The sequence below is a fragment of the Chinchilla lanigera genome, unplaced genomic scaffold, assembly GCF_000276665.1.
Source record: "Chinchilla lanigera isolate Chin_1 unplaced genomic scaffold, ChiLan1.0 scaffold00008, whole genome shotgun sequence".
NCBI lineage: Eukaryota > Metazoa > Chordata > Mammalia > Rodentia > Chinchillidae > Chinchilla > Chinchilla lanigera.
Window position 1 is genome coordinate 8,606,452 of NW_004955409.1, and position 5,060 is coordinate 8,611,511.

Here is a 5,060-nt window from a genome sequence, read left to right on the forward strand (position 1 = left end):
AACTTGAGAAATCTTGAGGGTGCACCTTCCTGACAGGATCTGGAGAGGTCCTTGCTCCCTCCATGAGGGCCACGACTGGTGACCAAAGAAGTCAGCACGGTCAGTCCTCCCAGGCGACGCACCAGATGCAATGGCAAGCAGAAACACCGAAACGACTCCCAGGATTTGGAGGCAGATTTATTTACATCAACGGGCACTGATCGGGATCATTCCCAGAATATCAGGCCCCAATCTCTGGTTGTCTAGGGCTTTTATGTGACGCACAAGAAGGAGGTACAAAGGAGGTACAAGGCAAGAAAGAACAGCCTGGCAGTTCTGATTAGCTAGCAAGGTGAGATCATCAGTTACAAGGGTAGATTAATGCTCATCAGTTTATGAAGCTTGGTACAATGGTATAATGAGGCATCCTGTATGTTCAGTTATGCTCTCATGGTTACAGGGGTCAAGAAAGTTATTACAAAGCCATGAAGCAGTTATTACAAAGCCGTAGGCAGTTTCAAAACAATAAAGTTTTTAAAAGAACAATTTCTCTTGTACAGTTCTTCTGTTTCATGTATACCATGGAATACCATCCGGCTGTGAAAACAGGAAATGCTGCCCTCTGGGACAACACCATGGCCCGCAAGGTCATTGTGCTGAGTGAAGTGAGTAAGCACAGAGACCCAAGTGCAGCGTGGTCTCACTCACATGTGCAGTCTCAGCGTGGAGGTGGCAGGACAGGCACCAGGAGGTGACGTCATGTCCCCCTGGTCGGGTTTTTTAGATGATACACAGAGCGGCAGCCCCACGTCCCAGCTGGGAAGCACAAGGAGTCCGTGTGCCAGGAGCAGCAGGAGATGATGCATATCAGCAGTGCCAATGTGTTCCAAGGGCTCCAAGGAAGGAGTTTAGTTTGTTTTCCCGATGCTGGGGAGCAAACCCAGGTCCCTATATTGCTAGGTATGAATGTTTTTACCATACAGAAATGATAAACATTGGAGGAGATAGATTTAAACCAGATTTAAACAGCACACAGCAGATACATGTATTGAAGCGACATGAAACCTCACCCATCGGTACCATTTTTATGTTTTTATTTTTATGTACTTGTTAAATAAATTTAACAGGGGCCGGGGATACAGCTCAGTGGTGCAGCACTTGCCTGGCAAGCGCAAGGTCCTGAGTTCAATTCCTGGAACTCCCCCCCCAATAAATAAATTTAAAAGGTTAATAATTACTGATATATAAAATTAAAGTGACCACCTTATGAGATAAAAATAAGCCAAAAATGAGATTATGGAAATTGTAATATGGAGAAAAATTATAGTATATTTGTAAAAGAAAAGAACAGGTTACCGAAGGAATATAGAAGTGTAAAATAAAGCATATGTGATTGTGCATAGGAAAATTAATTAAAAAGAAGTACAGTGCTGAGTGTGGTAGCTTGTGCCTATAATCTCAGCACTCAGGAGGCTGAGGCAGGAGGTTTGCTCTGAGTTTGAGACCACTCTGGAATACAGAGTGAGTTCAAGGCCACCTGGAATACACAGCAAGAATTTATCTCAAAAATCAAAATAAAACAAAACAAAAAAGAGGAAAAAACAATAGATCTTATAAAACTAGAAGAAATGGTTCAAAAGGAAAGAGAAGCTGGGCATGGTGGCACGTGCTTGTAATCCCAGCACTTGGGAGGCTGAGGCAGGAGGATTGTCGTGAGGTGAAGACCAGCCCAGGCTACAAAGTGAGCTCAAAGCCAGCCTGAACTGCATAGTGGGACCCTGTCTCAAAAACACAAAAACAAAAATAAAAACAAAACAAAATAGGAAAGAGGAAAGAGAAACTGGGATGGGAGAAAGGAGACAAAAAGGGAAAAGCAAAAAAAAAAAATATATATATATATATATATATGCACGCAAGATAGTTATGATAGTTATACTACTAATTTCTTTTAGTTCATTGAAAAGAAAGGTTTGTTTGGACAATTAAATGTCCAAATTAAATTTAAATTGTTTGGACAATTAATATTGTTTGGACAATTAAATGCCTATATCTTGTACTCAGAGTAACTAATTTAAAGATAACAATATGTAATGTATTAACAATTGTTACCCTCCTTTTATCTTGTTTTGGAATTTTAATTTTTTAAAATAAAATAAAATAAATAAATAAGGGGGCTGGGGATTTAGCTCAGCAGCACAGCGCCTGCCTGGCAAGCACAACAGTTCGATTCCCGGTACCGGAAAAAAACCAAAAAAAAAAAGAAAGAAAGAAAGAAATAGATGCAGCAAAATGATTGTAATGTGGTAAATGATAAAAGATTAATTCTATTAAAATAATAATAATTTTTCCAATACAAACTTCATATTGCTATTAAAAATATGATGAGCTTGCCTAGCAATCACCCAAAGACCCACTTCATAATGGCAAAGCAAATGTCCTGCCCGCAGGGAATCAAAACCCTAGGACTCAGGAGGATGAAGAATTTTGCGGCACCGCGTCGGCACCGTGGGAGGCACACGCTTTGTTTGCTGAGTGGCTCAGCAGTAGCTGGGCCGTCGTGGACCTTCCAGGCGCCCGCAGCCCGGCACCTGGGGGGCGGGGAGGCCAGAAGGCGGCTAGGGCTCCCCGGCTGCCGAAGGAGGTTGTCACTGCTTTCCCCCTTGGGGTCAGAGCCTGGGAAGAGGCCTCTCCTCTGTTGGAGGGGGGAAGAATGCCACCAACAGCCCCAGGACAGACTCCGGCAGCCACAGCAGGTGGCTCTGCTCCATATTAGCACACCCGGGGGAGGCTGTGCCTACACGTTGCGTGTGCCCCTCTCCCTGCAGGAGCAGAATACTAATATTATGATGCTTGCGAAGAGCCGCTCCGTGCGGAGCCAGGTGGCCATAAATGGCAGAGGAAATCAGCCGAATTGGCTCGAGATGTGTGTTGCTGGGAAACTGTGGCCAGAGGCGAATGATCGCATTGATCCCCAGTGGGGTGACGTTAAGTGGACAGGCAGGTGCGGCTGCACAAACGGTTTCAAGCCTTGTTTACTCTTACGGGAGAGCCTCGCTTGCTCTATTCGGTGGTAAAGCTGGAGACAGGTGGGGAAGCAGCACAATAAGGAATGACTGTTTGCTACCATCTGCAGGGCCTTTCGCATACATTATTTTTAATTTTTTGAGACAGGATCTCACTCTGTAGCCCAAACTGGCCTTCAACTCACAGTGATCCTCCTGCCTCAGCCTCCTGAGTGCTGGGATGACAGGTGTGCGCCGCCACGTCTGGCTACATTATTTCTAATCTTCAAAACAACATTTTCCTTTCCATAGGTGAGAAAATTGGAGCTCATAGAGGTCAAGTGTTTTTCTCTAAGGTCATCCAGCCAAGAGTAAAGCTAGGATTTGTAATCTAGGCGGGTCAGGCTTTAGCTTGGCGCTCTCTCTCTCTCTCTTTCTTTGTCTGTCTGTCTGTCTCTCTTTCTCTCTGTCTCTCTGATTTTTGGTTCTTTGAGACAGGTCTTGCCATGTAGTTCAGGCTGCCCTTGAACTCACTTTGTAGCCCAGACTAGACTCAACTTAAAGTGATGCTCCTGCTTCAGCCTCCCAAGTGCTGGGATGACAAGTGTGCACCACCACACCCAGCTAGTCATATATTTTAGACACAAATGAAGTACAGGGCAGGTAAGGGCCTTGCCAGGGCTGTGCAGGTCCAAGTCAGCAGCTCACCGGGGATCAGAGGCTGGTAGTTAAACGCCGCCCTGTCAGGCCCTTTCTCCGCAGCACTCATGAAATCACAGCCAAGGCTGGCTGAGACTCCTTCGGGGAGACCCCCTCCCTTTGACTCTGCCTGCTGCTTCTCATGTGAAGGGGAGGCTGCCCACCTGATGCCAGGCATGGTCTCTCCCTTGGCATAGGGAAGTGTGGGGGCCCCGCGCCCGAAGTCTGGCCCTCCACCTTCTGCCACTTTGTGATTTCCACCTGATCTGTGTTCCTTGGCTCCGCTCCATAGCCTGGCCACACAGACCCGCCCTCCTCGATAGTTTAGGTTCGTGATTCTAATGTGCAAGTCTGGGGCCCTCTCTGTCCTTCCCCTAAGTTTTTGGTTGTATGGAGTAGAATACAGAGCTTTAAAAATAGCCTCAGAAATAGGGCCGCTTGCGAGAAGCAGCAGGTATGGGACGACTGAAGTTTACAGCTTGCTGTTTAAGCCCATATTAAGGGATGTTAGCATTCTAGGGGGTCTCCTTGATCTCCCAGTTAGACAGTTTCTCCTAAAGCCATTCACAAATTTTTTGTTGCTGTCGGATTTTTTGTTTGTTTGAGATGGTCTTGCTATGCAGTTCAGGCTGGGCTTGAACTCACTGTGTATCATAGGCTGGCCTCAAACTCAAAGTGATCCTCCTGCCTCAGCTTCCCTAGTGCTGAGATTACAGATGTATGCCACCACATATGGCTCCATTCACAAGTTTTATAGCTGCTTCTTCCTGTGTCCTTCTGTGTAGATTTCAGTAAGGGCATTTTCCTATATGCGCATGTATACAAGCTCACCAGTTTGCATGTGTTTTATTTCTTTAAGGAAGAATGATTGTTGTGCCTATAATAAAAGTGAAAAGAGCAAATTTTGGCAGGTGTAGAAGAAGCCAAAAGAAGAAGAAAGATGAGCCAGGTGTGGTAGTGCTCGCCTGAGATCCCAGCACTTGAGAGGCTGAGGCAGGAGGATCAATGGGAGTTTTGAGGCCAGCCTGGGCTACACAGTGAGGCCCTGTCTCAAAAAATAAGTAAGTAAATAAATAGATAGGAAGGACACAGATCCATTAAAACCAAGGAGCTGAGAAAGAAAGTAGGATGAAGGTTTACACAGCTTTTCTTTTAAGTTCTCCATGACTTTACAGAAACGCAGACCTTCCTGGTGGGGCTCAAAGGCGGAGCCGGCTGGCCCGGGAAACACCCTGGGTTTTGTCCCCAGCTGCCAACAGCTGGCTGTAGTTAATTTTCAGCCGCCCCCAGTGGTGTCAGGGCGTCCGTGCTGGAACTGTCATGGTACTTGTGGGTGGCTGACTGCTAATCCCGCTAAAACTTCCGCCTAGAGAAGGTCTC